General features: G+C 46.7%; 1 long non-coding RNA gene across 1 annotated transcript in view; it reads left to right on the forward strand.

Moving 5' to 3' along the window:
- Nucleotides 1–1,765: 1,765 nt before the first annotated feature.
- Nucleotides 1,766–15,141, forward strand: part of LOC148224293 (uncharacterized) — a 36,340-nt gene continuing 22,964 nt past the window's right edge. The window contains exons 1-3 of the long non-coding RNA XR_015802303.1: nucleotides 1,766–3,401; nucleotides 7,371–7,416; nucleotides 12,794–12,892. This is a non-coding gene — a long non-coding RNA (uncharacterized LOC148224293). The remainder of the gene's footprint in view (nucleotides 3,402–7,370; nucleotides 7,417–12,793; nucleotides 12,893–15,141) is intronic.

Here is a 15,141-nt window from a genome sequence, read left to right on the forward strand (position 1 = left end):
CAGCTGAGGTAGATGGTGAGATCCTGAGTCCTTTTCCATAGCCTTGAAATGGGACCATTCCTCCTCTTGTGCCTCTGGAGCTTCTCTGTCCCTCCTGCCTTTGCTTTGCCAAGTGAAAGTCCATCTGGGAGGTGTCCAACAATGTACACACAGAGCCAGCTGGTTTACACTGAAACCTCATGTATTTCACAGATAGGCTGAGCTTCCCCAGTGTAGCTCACTCATCGCCCTTCAGATCCCTAGGGCCTTCCTATCTCACTAGAACAGAGGGAACTCCTCTGCCCCAAAATCCTCATCAAAAAGCACTTGCTCAGAGGTAGCAGAAGGTAAAACAGAGTGAGTTCTGCAGCTGAACTCATATTCAAGGAATTAGTTCAAACAATCTGTACATTCCTTCTACTTATAATTTATTATTAACAGTCTGAGAGGAAGAAAAATAATTCATTAAACAATCAGCAAGGCCTTCATAAGACTTTATTGAGATCAGGTCTCAGGGAAACACATGAGATTCACAAATATTAAGTTTTATCTCTTCTGTTAAGTCATTTTACATAGGAAAATGAAACTTAATCTGGTTGCTCTGTCTATGTAGCTGCTGCTCAAGGGGAAACAAATTCAGATCCTCCGTAATCTGACTAATAGGTTCAATATCAGCTCCCTCTTATCAGAGGGGAAGGAGCAGTTTCATCTCAGTTTCTGCAGTCTGCCCCATGCGTATCTATTCCCTGGTGGCCAGATTTCAGAGCAGACCAGTGAGAGAAGTCCCCTTCTGGGGGCTGGGAATTAAAATCCCTTGCTGTGAGACCCTTCTCCCTTGCTGCAGGCAGTTAGCAGGTGCTTTCTTTTCCACATGAGAGTGGCTCGTACTTGAGAGGAAAGGTTTGAAAAAGTGCAATTTCTCCCATAGCTCAAGTCTGTATTCTAGGTTTAGCCAGCATGGAAGCAGTAAGGCACTGCTTGGTCAAGCAGCCACTCAGGAAGCCCCTGCTCTCCCCCCACTAAGGGACATTGGTACACTTGCCTCTAACCAGTGCTACTGCATTGTGTTAGTGTGATTTGGTTTTGTTGAGAAGCTGAAGCTCACCCACGTCCTCAGTTGTCACCCCCATATGTTGCTTTCTGAGCCTCTGCCATTTGCTTGCACTGGGCAGTGATGACCCTGTTTGGGAAATGACTTAAAAAACATCATAAAGACATTTCTGGGAGCAGTGGAGCCTTCAAAGGAAAATTCTTGGGAAGCTAGAAATATGGTGGGAGGGAAAATATAATCTTTCTCTCATTTCAGATGAACTTCTGCCTTCCTTAAAATTCCTGTGAATTTCAAAGCCTTTGATAGTCATGAAACATCAGAGGAGCCTTTATGCTAAGCAAAACGTGTGTGAAAGCAGCGCTGCTTCTGATCCCGCCAGGAGCTGTGCACACCCCGTTCCCCTTCCTTATGTTTGTCTTCCCCCAGCTGATGCAGTCAATTTACATTTGCCTGGGTGGTCGTGGCTGTGCCCTTACTCTGCTCTGTTGGATGACACCAGAGCAAAACCCACTACAGGACTCGCCTGCATGGCCAGTGGCCACCAGCACTGCTCCCCGTGGGCCAGCCTGGCTGATCCACAGGGATGGGAGCTCTGGGATGCCCTGCCCGCAGCAGAGTGCACCACTCAGTTTGGTCTTGTCCCAGCCTCCCTTTACAGGGTCAGCATCAGGCAGCGAGGCCATGGCACAGGGATTTCCTGGAAGAGCTCCGATGGCACCAGGCACAGGTGGCAGATTCATGGGCAGACACAAATCGCTGTGAACGCGGTCCCTGGAATGACAGCACAGCCTCCCCAGCTGGGGCAGCCTAGCCTTGGAACAGGTACAGCCAGTGGGGTGGGGAATTTCTTCCGTGTACCACATCCAGCCACAGGAGGCTGTGCAGGGGAATGCCGTAGAAATTGCAAGAGCTGCAGAGCTGGAATATGATCCCCACAAGCCACTCCTGAAGAGGAGCACAGATCTCTGTGAGTAGGTAGAGGCCTCCCACTTCCCACACCTCACTTCCCAGCTGCTTCCAGCAGCACTTGTGGGTGTTCTATCATGGACTCCTTCCTGAAATGAGGCTGCCAGAGAACAGCATCTGGTCAAGTAAAGGGGGAGAGAGAAGACCCAAGAGCGCAGAATTCCCAAGGGTAATGGGATTTACCTGTTTTTCTACTTGGGTAATGGTTGTCCTGTGAAGATTGATGCATTCTTGTCTTCTTCATTCAGCTCAAGCATGCTCCCTGCCTGTAGCTGTAAGTTTTCTCTCCAACAGGTAACTTCGTTACTCTTAAGCTGAAGAAATAGTGGACTATTTTTGGAGTGATGTCATGTGTTCCACAGCAAGGGAAGCTTATGCTTTCTGCTGGAGCAGTGTTGAGAAGAAAATTCCTCTTGATGTGAACCAAATGTAGTTTTTTGAACGTGTGATTGGCACAAAGTACACAGGCAGTGACTTTCAACAAGGATAAGCTGAATTAAGGAGTAGAACAAGTTGAACCTTTTTTTAAGCTACCTTGGCTGAGTTGCTGCCTTTGAACAAGGGTGATTAGGTCCCAGGCAGGTGTGGGATGCAGCTATGTAAGCATGCAGACACAGGTATGTAGGCAGAGCTGTGAAGCATGTCATGAATAGTCAAAGGCCTTGATGACTTTTTGTTAAGATATGCTGCAGAAGGACAATGTTATGACTGGAGTTATATGGACCAAGGTCAGCATATAACTGAGGCAGAGGGCTGCAAATAAAGCAACAGCATTGTTCAGTTCTTCACGTGAAATGAAGCATCACTTGATAATGCTGATTGTCACTGCCAAACACAAATTTAAGCACAGCTCTTGCTCCCACCCTGCAGCGTTTATCAAGCTGGTCCCCTTCAAAATAGACTCACTTCTGCAGAGCCTGCAGACATGATTTAATGATAAGCCAAGGGCCATTCTGAGGACAAAAGAGCCTATCACTTCAAATTACTTCCCACCCCTTCTGTGGACAACATGCAACAATTTTTGACTGAACTCTGTTTGAAACCCAGTGTACTGATTTCAACACAGAGAGGAGAAAGAGTACAGCTACCTAACGTGCAGCTACAGCACTAGAGCTGCCTTGACATTATGCTGCTTGTTACTGAAAGTTTTACTAAATATGATTTTCTAGTCTAGGATAAAAGTGTCCAGTACCTGGGGCAAGTGCACAGGTGTGGCAAGAGGAAGGAAAATTATGCTGAGACCTGGCAGTATGGCTGGGTGGTTTGGAAGAAAAATCGGCTAGAGGGGGAGCAGTTCAGGAAAGCTCTACTGTAAATGAAGAATGAAAAACTGTGGACTAGCCAGAAAGTCTCCAAGACATGTTAGAGGGCTATGTCATCACCAACTGTATGAAATTTAACAGAGGTAAGTGATGGGATTCTGCATCTGGAATGGGGCAAACTTGGATGTAAGCACAGAATGGGAAAGTCTGGAGAGCAGTGCCATGGAAAAGGACCTGGGGATCCTGGTCAATGGTAAGTTGATCATGAGTCAGCAATGCCCTGAGAGCCAGGAGAGCCAACCCTGTCCTGGGGGGTCTTCAGGCACAGCATCACAGCCGGGCAGGGGAGGGGATTGTCCTGCTCTGCTCTGAGCTGGGGCACAGCTTCATCTCGAGTGCAGGGGGAAGCTTTGGGTGCCACAATGTATGAAAGAGAAAGCTCTTAGACAGTGTCCAAACACGGGCCAAGAGGATGGGGAAGGGCCTTGAGGGGAAGCTTTATGGTGGACAACTGAGATCACTGGGTCTGTTCAGCCTGGAGGAGACTGAGGGGAGCCCTCACTGCAGTTCCAACTTCCTTGTGAGGGGAAGAGGAGGGGCAGGCACTGATCTCTGCTCTGTGCTGACCAGTGACAGGACCCGAGGGAATGGCCTGAAGCTGTGTCAGGGGAGGTTTAGGTGATTGGGCACTGGGACAGCTCCCCAGGGAAGTGGTCACAGCACTAAATGCGACAGAGTTCAAGAAGTGTTTGGACAACACTGCTAGGTATGTGGTGGAATTCTTGGGGTTGTCCTGTGCAGGGCCAGAAGTTGCACTTTGATGATCCTTGTGGGTAACTTCCAACTCAGGGTATTCTATGATTCAAGGAAAGTCTTCTAAAGAATCTGAATGATTTTGGGACATTGGTCTAACTGCAGACTAATGCAAAGGTAGAGCTGCAACCCCAAGCTACTATTCTTAAGCAGTAAAAATCAAGGAATTATCAGCCTTGCAGTACCCAGACAACCACCCACCACCTGACTGCTGTCAGCTTCCCTACATGCAAGATCATTGCCTTTTCACAAAAACCTCCTCTGGGGCTTCTCGTTTTTTCCTGACTCTCAGGCAGAGCTTGGTTGTCTGATCTTTGTGGTTGCTTTCAGATGTTTTGGAACAGAGGTGTAAGTAAAATGCCAAGTATTTAGCAGATCTCTCTATGGAGATGGCTGGACTTAACACCTCTTTCAGAGCTCTAGGAAAGGGAAGGAACAGCCCCAGTACAGAGGGACAGGCAGCTAGCTCCTCCAGGACTGGAAATAGGGAAAATCACAGAATGTCATTTCAGATGCAATAAAAAATGAAGTCCTTTTTTTTTTTTTTTAATCTAATGTGGTTAGTTTTCTTCTTCTGCCACACAAGAAAGAGATTTCGAAAGCTCCCTTCCACCCCCCCTCCCTTCCCCCAAAAAAATATTTAATCAAAAATAATCTGTCTGATTTCTAGTGCAGCCAGAAAAGATCAGATGAGAGAAAAGCATTCCCTTCACTGAAAACTTCAGCAACTTTTATTTAGCCAGTAAAAAAAAGTGATTACAGCTCTAGATTTCCAGGAAATGACCAAATCTGGTAGGTGATATTTGGAGGAAATGTTGGGGTTTGCCTGTTTTTTAAAATCGCTATATAATATTTATTATGTACATGCTTCATAATCCCATAGTAAATAACCATAAATTCCCCATTTCACATAGTTAACAACCCATGTGCTCACTTGCACACAGAAAAATTGATCAAGGTGCAGCTTGAGGAGTTTAGAAAGGTCATTTTCAAGACTAGAGAGAAGTTGAAAATGTTGCTGCTAATCGAAGAAGGGATATTTAATATCTTTTTGACAAGAAATGCAAATAACATTAGTTCCACTACCATCCCTCTGGCCTAGAAGTGCTGTTAAGACAGTTCTTGTATTTAATAGAAATATTATCCACTGCAGTGTCCTCTGTTGTCCTGGCTGGATTGTGCAGTGTTTAGTGGTGCAAAGCTCCCACTAGTACTAGGGATCACATCACCACTGCAGGTGTTGCCTTTTCTGGACTCGTGTTTCTTTCCTGGGAAATCAGCTGGAGTGACTGCAGGCACGAGTTCCACCTTCTCCTTCTTCCTCCCGTGTTTTTGAGCAAGCTCGCATTTCCTGCAGTCTCTGGATGTGTCTCCCTCCCTGCTGACCTGTAAAATAAACAGACATCCCCACCTTCCCCTTCCTCTGAATGCTTAAAGACCTGGGAGCTCAGCACTGCTGGTGGGATTTCAAAACCCAGCCCAGGCTCAAGTGCCAGATTTGGGCTAAACAGCTGCTGTGTACTGCCAGATCTACACATGACAATGATTTGTGCAGCCCATTGCTGAGCCAGTTAGAGCCATTTGTTTAAAAAATAAAGAGACAGATAAATTCAACTTTTCTCCTTCTCCTAGCAAGCTGATATCATGTGCCTATCTTAAAAATGGCTTGCTCCAGAATGCATTAGAGCTAAATTATCATTTATGTTTGTCACAGGGATTGCTAATGTGTAATGAGATTTTAGAGTTAATGTTTTGTACAAAGCACTTAGCGGAGCCAGGATGAAATTGGTTCAGGATTCTGATGTGGTGTTTTAATTAAAGATATTTTCCAATCAGGGCCAAGCAAACGACTTGTCAGAAGATTTTGTACCCATAAGCCAATATACCAGTGCAATGTTGGTCTCGCTTTCTGCTTTCAGATTTTCTTCAGGGAATTAGAGGAGAGAGCCTCTCCAAATCCCATGCAGAACAGCCTTTCTTAGCTGAGCCCATATAGGAGAAGAAATATCTATTTGATTCTCTGAAATCTTTCACCTGGGTGTCAGTGGTCTGGTTCACTGCAGCGTGACACCAGCCTTAGGCTGCCGTGATTCTGCTAACTTGTAGCTGTGGGCTGGTGCAATTCACAGAGACTGAAAGCAACAGGAAGCCCAGTGCTGTGGGCTGAATCCTGAGGTCTTCTCTGCTATAGCAGCATCTTGAGCCCCTTTGCTCCAGGACTGTGGTTCCTCATGTCTCTCCTTCTCTGCTGTTGGGCATGGTAGCCAGGGAGGAGGCAGGAAAATGGGTGATGCAGATAAAAGAAAAAAAAAGGAGGCAGCATTTCCCAAACTTATACCTGGTAAACCCAGCATAAGAATGACTGAGATGTCTCTGGCTTAAATAGGCTCCATATGTATGATTCAATGTAAACACCAAATACAAGTTGATAGGCACAACTTTTATTAATTACTGTATAATAAGGGTCATTGTTACCAAATTAACACATTTTTTTGCTTAACTACCTCTTCTCCATACAGGGATCTTCAACCACCATCAGTTCTTAGGCTGGGATATCTGCTTGAAACAAAACCACACAGCTCTCACCAGACACGAAGTGCAGCTCTCAGGGCTGGTGCAATGCAAACCTCCGGCAGAAAACCAGCTACCCTCATCAGCATTGGCTTTGCCCATCCTCCAGCCATGAGAAACTCATCTGGGTAGAGCTGTGGAGGGAGACTGGGGGGATACAGGGAAGTGCTTCTCATTCTTAAACCTTCTTCCTTTCTGTTCCACCTCAACAGCTGTGACCAAGACTCCCTTTTTCCCTGCACTCCCGGGTTTTTGCTCTCCTTCCCGTTCTCCAGGCAAGGAAGGACACTGGCCCCACAGCCTGGGGCAGCTCCTCTGGAGGCTGAGTCAGCTCCATGGATACAGGACAGCACTGCTGGAGACCCACCCTGCGGGGGTGTGCAGCTGTGACACCTCAGCATCATTAACTTGGATAATAGGACTGAGCCACAGCAAACCACCCTGGATTTGTATAGCTCCATGCCGTGTTTGTTTTTGCAGTGTTTCTGACATAAACCCCTTCAGAGCTGCTTAGCTGAGGACCTTTGGTAGTATGCACTGCATCCTGCTTGCTATGATAATAGAAAAAAATCCTTCTTTATATGCTCATGATTTCAAGTACATTTGGTTGGTCAGTTTGTTTGCTTGCTTTTCTAAGAAGAGCAAGGAGAAAGCTTTCATTTTTTAGACAGTTCTGATGTTTTAAGATATAAATGGATGATTTTTTTCTTTGTATTTTTCTTTTCCAGGCTTGCCCATCTACAGGTTCCATGATTATTTGGAAACTGATGAGCAGTAAGTAAGGATTTTAATCCCAAAAGCAAATTATAATAGAATCTGTTCATTAGGTGAATTCTTTAGCTCAGTATGGAAATGTGCATGAGTGTAAAAGGGTGCTGTTGACTAGAATAGAGAGATGAGGGTGACTTGCAGAAAAAAAAAAAATCTCATATTCTGACCTCTACTGTACAGTGAATACATGAATATGCTAGATATTATAACATTTTATCATTATATTTTTAATATAACATTTTCTTTGCATAAGACTAACATCACAGGATCTCAGAAAATTACAAAGACAGAAGGAGACCAAGCTGCATATTCAGGTCAGCCCCTCCTCAGTGAAATAACATCCTACTCCATAGGACATAATACACACTGCAGCTTCACTGTGCACTCTTGGCGAGCTGTGTGGGTGCTTTATCCCCAGGAACACTGACACCCCCTTAATGGGTGGTGTCGACCTTTTCAGAGACAGCGAGGTACAAACATGTATGGGGCATCTTTTCCTGCCAGCCCCAAACGTTCCAAAGGCATGAGTCAGATCTCCCTGTCTCATAAATTATAAGACTAGATAAAAAAATGTTAATGGAAATACCAGATAAATGTGCTGATGTCCTTCTCTGCCATGAATTTTATTGAGTCTATGGATTTGAGCCCTCAAAGGTCACTCAGGCTAAATTTTAAGTCTTTTGTTCTCTATAAGTGATAGAAAATTCTGCTGATTCGTTCAATTACAGGACTAAGTTACAGACACCAGGGAATTATGGTGAACTCTCTAGGAGAGGCACCTTTGTGGTGAACCTTCTGTTGCAAATCTCTGCCAACATGTGCTGAACTGTATGAACTAAATTCTGCAAAATGCTTAGGAGATACAGAGAGCTGGACTCACGTCCAGAGGGATGGTGCTAAAGCTTCTGAGTTTCCTGCTCACTGCTGCCAGGACACTGAACCACTTTATAGGTGTGAGTCCCTGTTGTCAGAGATCCCCTATCCAGAGCTGTTGGGGTAGAGAGGAAGAGGAGGTCTGGGTTGGTGGATAGCCAGGATAATGAGCCACGAAGAGACTCCCCATTCTTCTTAGCATCTGGGAAGAAAGAGTATACTCTGTAGGAACTGACCACTCCAATGGAAAGGCTGAGGTAGTATTTACAGGATTGTTTTGGTAATGCATGAGAAAGACCCACGTCTCCTTCACTTTGGAAAAAGAGTGAGTGAATGAGTTTTCTGGTAAAAAGGCACAGGGCAATGGCACCATCAGGTACCATTGAGGTACCATCTGTGTTGCAAGCACTGCCTTCACCATGGCTTTAGGCACCATCACTACCATAACAGATTAAAGTCTTCTACAGCAGACCCAGCACTCGGGTGATCAGGCTTGGTGTATTTGAGAGGAATGATTTCACAGCAATGCACAGGGAGGGTGTGTTTTATTTTGCAGTCATGCTTTCATCCAGCCTCTGTTACTGGAAGGTCAGTTCTCCTCTCCTCCTGCTGTTTGCTCCTAAGAGACCTGTCCCTGCCAACATGCCTTTGACACAATTGGTGTCCCTGGTGGGAGCAAGGCACCAGCAGCAGCAGGGAGGCGAGTTAAAGCAGCAGGTGTAGAGGTGCTCAGGAGCTGCCCTCTGAGCATGGCCTCCCACTCTCTGCAGGGGTGTCCCTGTGCTTCCTGTGGTGTTGAAGCAGGAGAGGTTGAGATGGATGTAGCAGGGACAGCTGAATGCAGGGATTGTCCTTCCCTGGCACAAGGTAGAGGCTGAACACGAGGATGTGCTCCAGGCACATGAACCTTGAGCTGACTCCTGAGGAGGTGATTTCAGAGAGCAGCTTAAGGTGAGGATATTAGGCACCTAGTAAGTCTGAAATATGGATTAAATTTTCAGCGAGAACCTGCTGCATATTCAGGACTACTTGGGTCAGGCCATTTTTTAGGCTGTGGGGTAGCTAGTAGCCACATTGCTGAGTTGTGGTTCTGCTGGGCCCATTCAGGCAAGGAAGTTGAATTGTGTGCCCTCTTTTGAGCTCCCATACCTTATGATGCCTCTGTTCCCAAGGGCTCCTGTCTATTTTGACTTTATGTTCAGGGTCTTCATTTGTTACTCACTATCACCTATAAGGTGATGCTTTTCCCTCTTCTGCAGTGGCTTTTTTGTTCCAAAAGGCTTTGGTAGCCTCAGTTTGAGATATCTCTCTCTCATCTGCAGAGACAGGGCTTTCAGACCCTCCAGGTGTCTGGCCTTGAATCCTGCCACATGTTGGGGTGCCAGCACTGTTCTGGAGGCTGCTGCCATAAATTCCTCAGTATCTCACTGCTTTAGCACTTTTGGCTATGCCCTCTGGCAGCCTTCACTTGATGCCGTGACACCACAGTTTTGATACTGAAAATGGTGTGTTTCCTGAAAGCACCACTTTGACTCTTCTCTCACTCGTACAAAACTTCTTATTTTATAAGTGGTGCATTTTCCAAGCCTCTGTAGGAGGACTCATCTTGCTCCAGCCATAGATTCATGGGAAGAAGATGCCAGTGGGATGCCCTGGTTCAGCAGCTGCTTGTGCCAATGTGCCTGTTTAGCAAGTACAGATGGAAAATACTGTTGTTTTCCTCTCATTGATCACTGTCCAAACCATCTGAGACTTCAACAGCAGAGCCAGAAGAGAGAAAAGTTTCTATTCCCATAGTTTTGTTACTTTCTATTACGTCTCAATTTCTTTAAAATTTACCACGCTGTACTTAGGCTTGGCATTGTAGCTGTGTTGGCCCCTCATGACAGGTCTGTTCTGGCACAGGGAGGGCTGTAGGGACCCGCAGCAGGCAGTTGAGCTCAGGTGTAGAGGGACACGGATTTCTCCAAGCCAAGAGGTTTGTTCATCCTTTAATTATGCCCTTTTTTCCCTCTCTTTCCTTGTTGCTGGTGCAGGTGGCTGGAGTACGCTGTGCAGTTCTGCTTCAAGCAGATAAAGACATCTGTAACTGTCAGTATCTAGCAGCCCTGTCCCTCTGCCATTTTTCTTTTGTTGTTTTAACACTTTTACAAGTGGTTCCCTCTTAAATGTCCAGTGAAATTAATAATATCAACTGAGCTTGTAAATCTTTCCCTCTGAAGAGGGAGGAAGATAGTGTAGGCAGGGGAATGCTGGAGGAGGGGCTGAGGAAGACACAGTTGAAATTAGGCTGAACAAGTACAGCAACTTCCCTCTTTTCCTCTCCCAGCAAGGCGCTCCTCTGCTCCCCACATAAGATTTCTGCTCCCAGATGTGGTTTCCTTCCACACTCTGCTCTTTCCAAAAGCAGCTGAGAGCATAATAGGGTGTGACCCACACCTCGAGGGTCCCCATCAGTCCAGGGTCTCATTGCTGCATTGCTTTATTTCATTGTCTAGCCAGGTAAGGTTCCCTCTCCCCCACCTTTGCTGGTTTTGCTGTACTAAAGCATCCCTGGAAAGAGTGATGCCATGGTGTCACTTGCTCCACCACCAGCTTCAGCTGAGATGGTTGAAGGGGACATTGCTGCCAGCCAGCCCCCTCAGCTGTCAGTCACAGCCCTGCATGCTGGAGACTGGTCATGCTCCCTCTGGAAATTTTCTGGACCCCAAGCCTGTGCTGGGAGCATCGCCACATCTGCGAGGGGCAGTGGGACAGCAGGGGTGGCTCTCCTGCTGCTGCTGGCTTCTGTGTTTCCTTCTTTCCTTTTCTTCCTTCCTTTCCTGCCTGCCTTCCTGCCTCCCTCTGCACCTCACGATGTCTGTGGGCAGAAGCACTGAGCAGAGGGATGTGCTGCACAGCTAAAGCACAGTCTCAGGAGGCTCCTTAATTGCTGTTTTGGTCACGATCATTCCCCAGAAACCTTCTCTTTGTTTAAAGGCCACTAGACTTTGCTCAGTAATTGCAGCAGGTGCCTTGCCCTTCCTTGCTGCCCATCACTAAGTGGCTTTTCTTCTCCCTGCTTGCAATGGACTTGCTGCTGAGCACTCAATGGTGCAGGATGTCATGGAGGGCTGTACCAGAACCCCCCATCCCTGCTGTCCTCTTCTTCCAGCCCCTTATGCTTGCCCTGGCATGGGCTCTTCTTACAGGAGATGTAGGGAATTTTTTCTGAAGTGCAAAGCTGCTTCTTTTGAAAATCCATGAATTCCCGACTGCTCACGTGGTGGGGCCCAGCCTGGCTGTGCAGCCAGGAGTGGTTTATTATGAGAAATGGTCTGTCGGCTGCTGCAGACTCACAGCAACATAAATGTGTTGTCTGCAGAAACAACGGAGCAGTGGGGAGAGGAAGGGAGAGATTAGCTGTGAGTGGGAGGGTGAAGATACAGGGAGTGGAGGTCACAGGAAGTGTGGGTTTGGAAACAAGACCAGAATGTAATGCCAATTGCCTTGTGATTTTTCATTTTTTCTTAAGTAAAAAGGCAGATATCACTGGCAGGTTTCAACATTGGCAAGTGTCCAGAAACTCCTTCCAACGCTATTAACTTATCTGTATCAGTTCTGCAGCCCACCTCCTGTCAGCACTGCTCACAGGGCCATCAGGAGAGCACTGTGGTGGTGTTGGGTCACTTGTTTCTCAGCCATCGCATCACAGAAAGAGGTTGCTATTTTTTGAGACTGAGAGTAGATTGGAGAAAAATCAGTGGGTCCATGTCTGACCGCTGGCCAAATCAAAGCCTCACTTCAGAGTGGGAAGCATCAAAGAGGGTTTTAAGTACTGAATATTTGTCACTGACTTTGCAGGCTCCATTGCTTTTACCCCTAATCTTCCTCACTTGCTCATGCTGTGCATGCAGAGGCAGGGAGGGATGATAATGGACTTGCAGTTGTACTTGCTGTTCCCATAACAAATAGCAGGATCTTCACATAAATTGTTTGAACATGTAACACTGCTCTTATTTCTTAACGATAAGGGCTTAGGAGCTGCCCTTTTCCAAAATGAAAGAAATGAACCAAACGTTATCTCTTTGTTTTAAAAAATGATCCCTGCAGCTACAACAACAAAAAGCCATTATGATGATCCGTAAAGGTCTTGCAAGCTTTTACAGGAGAGATTTTCCGCTCACCCAGTCTGGCTTTGCTCCCATTCCCTCTCCCTATTCCACAAGGTTCAAGCTTTCTAGGGCAGTTTAAGCTCCTAGATACAGCTGACCTGAATGAACCTGGCCTGGAGGACATGTCAGAGGTCAGAAGTGTCTCCTCTGGATACTGTGCCTAAAACCAAGTTCTCTAGACGTTGTTCTGGTCCCAAGTGCATCTATCATTCATTATATATCTATACTCACTGTTTACACAGGTTTCTTGTTTATCATGAAATATTTGCTTCGAGGCTCTGCATCTGTTGCTAAGCCCAATAGCAGTGTCTATTTCTTATACCAAGGAAAAAAATGTCACCATAACTTTTCAGTACTATGGCACAGATCTATCAGGTGGCTGATGTTGGACCTCTGGCAAGCCATGGTGAACTACTTGCTGACTCTGTCCCGGACCAGTGGATAGATTAGCGGTAAGTTTAAACTTGAAAATTTCTGAGTTTAAAGAAATAACCCTCTCCTTTATATTGCATGCAATAGATCTGTGTTTCTGGGGGTAGTGGAGAGAAATTAAAAAAGTTAATTTGAGCAGCATATACAGAGACAACCACATATGTACGTACATTAAAGTTTGCACTGGTCAGTGAGGTAAGAATCCATGATGATGTGAAGTCTCTTTGTGACCATCCCATGACAGAACTTGAGCCCTTGGAGTGCTTTCTTGATCTTTGGAACAGGAAGCTTGGAAACTTAACCCCTTTGACTTCTGCAGAGCCCTCCTAGCTTAAACATGCTTATGTAGGCTAATGCACACATCCATTAACTTTCCCACTGTCAACTGCTGTTAGTGTAGCTGCTTAGCACCCTGCTGGCAGGGAGATGGATGGACTCTTCCAGATGCTGTCTTGCTGCTGCTGCTTTTAGATCAGTCCCAGGGGATGCAGATCCTCTGTGGCTCTCCTTGAGCTGTGTGTGGCCAAGCAAAGCAGTCCATACTCATGCTCTCTCACATTAGGTTTCCTATTTAACAACATCCCATGCTATTCTGAAGTATATTAAGTGGAAATAGTGTTTTTTTTCCAAAGTGGATAAGCATAACTTCTTCCCAGGTGGAGAAAAAAGAGCCACTGAGGGCTTCAGAGATACAGGCTGGGCCAGCTGCAGAAGTATGAATTAGCTCCCTAGCTGTAAAAGCTGCCAGTCAGCCTTGTACCTAATCCACTATATCATCCAGGCTGAAGCCTGGAGTCAGCATGGGGAAGTGCTGGGAGTGGAGGGCGAGTCAAAGGAAAAAGAAAGAGGGCGATACATGAATGAGAAAAATGAGACACATAAAGGTAAAATCCTCATCTGTCTGCAGAAGCCTTATGAAATTAACAGCTGGCGATAAAAGCAACTTCCTTCCATGCATTCTGTGTCAGATATTTGGCATGGCTGTATCTCAGCACTGTGTTCCCCTGCACAAGACCGTAAGGAGATGGTCAGCACCAGTATGCTGCACACAGTAGAAAGCAGGAGGATTTGCTTAGCTCTATGGGTGGGAAAGAATTGGGAGCATTTTTTGCTGTCCAGACAGGAGTTAATATTAATATTAATGTATTTTTCACTGTCTTACTTTGGATGCATCACAAAATCAGTCTATGCAAGGAGAAACCAGGGGAGGAGAGGGGAGGGAGAGGCATCTAGAGCCAGTGCAGATGGGAGGCATGGCTGAGTGATGAAGAGTGAAAGATGCTAAGCAGGCTCAGGCCACACACGAAGGGCTGGCTGCCCTTCCTGACCCTCCCTAACCGTGGAGAAAGACCTTGCAGGGCTGTGGCTGGAAGGGAGCACGCTCTTTTCCGCTCACATCCGCGAGCAAGCACCGTGAAACTGTGGGGTCAGTGCCATCTTCCAGAAGAAATCCCCTGTTGGCAAGGAAGAGAAATGGGTTTTGTTTGGCCCCATACAGAGTTGATGGGAGTGTTGTTCTCACAACTGAGCTAGACAGTCGGGTGGAAAGTCTTCCAGCTGCTGGACACCTGCTGCTGGAGCAGCTCCACCTCCACTGCTTGAGAAACCAGCCTGTCTTGGAGGTACAGCCCATGGGTAGAGACAGGAGAAAGTATATCCGAATCCTAAGCAACTTTTGCTTTCCTGAGGTGTTGCTGCTTTGTACAATTAATTTCTGATCTCTTGTTGACCGTTATCCTAAATCGAAATGAATAGTCAGCTGGCTGCAGTGCAGGGGTGTGAGGTGCAGCCAAGGGTGTTTTGGCAGTGGATGGAGGGGAGGAAGGGAGAGAGCTGCTGTATTCTGATGCAGACCTCATTGCTGCTGCTTGACGTGGGTCTGTAACAGGGAGAGAGGAGAGCAGTGCTGCCTACCAGTTCCAAGTTCCAGGGTCGCAGTGCAGTCCTTCCCTCTACCCAGCTCCCACACTGCCCAGGAGAGTACTTGCCATGCTGTGAGGCATCCATTCATGCTGGCCAAAGCAGGCAAGGTGGCTTCTCAAGGTGCCCAGAATGGATCTAAACTCCCCCAAGGAGCTGCAATCAGGGTGGAAAGATTGACTGTACTGGTCTGGCCCTAGGGTGTTGCTGGGCTGCTGTGCCTGATTTTCACACACACAACCTTGGCTGTCCCTTGAGGCTGGCTGGCTTTGGTGGATGGGTGCCACAAGGATGAGAGAAAACCAGGGGGTCTGCCCCCAGGTCTCTCTCACCTGTGCTGGCTCACAGG

Source organism: Sturnus vulgaris, chromosome 3 (genome assembly GCF_052056855.1).
Source record: "Sturnus vulgaris isolate bStuVul1 chromosome 3, bStuVul1.hap1, whole genome shotgun sequence".
In the NCBI taxonomy this organism is placed as follows: Eukaryota; Metazoa; Chordata; class Aves; order Passeriformes; family Sturnidae; genus Sturnus; species Sturnus vulgaris.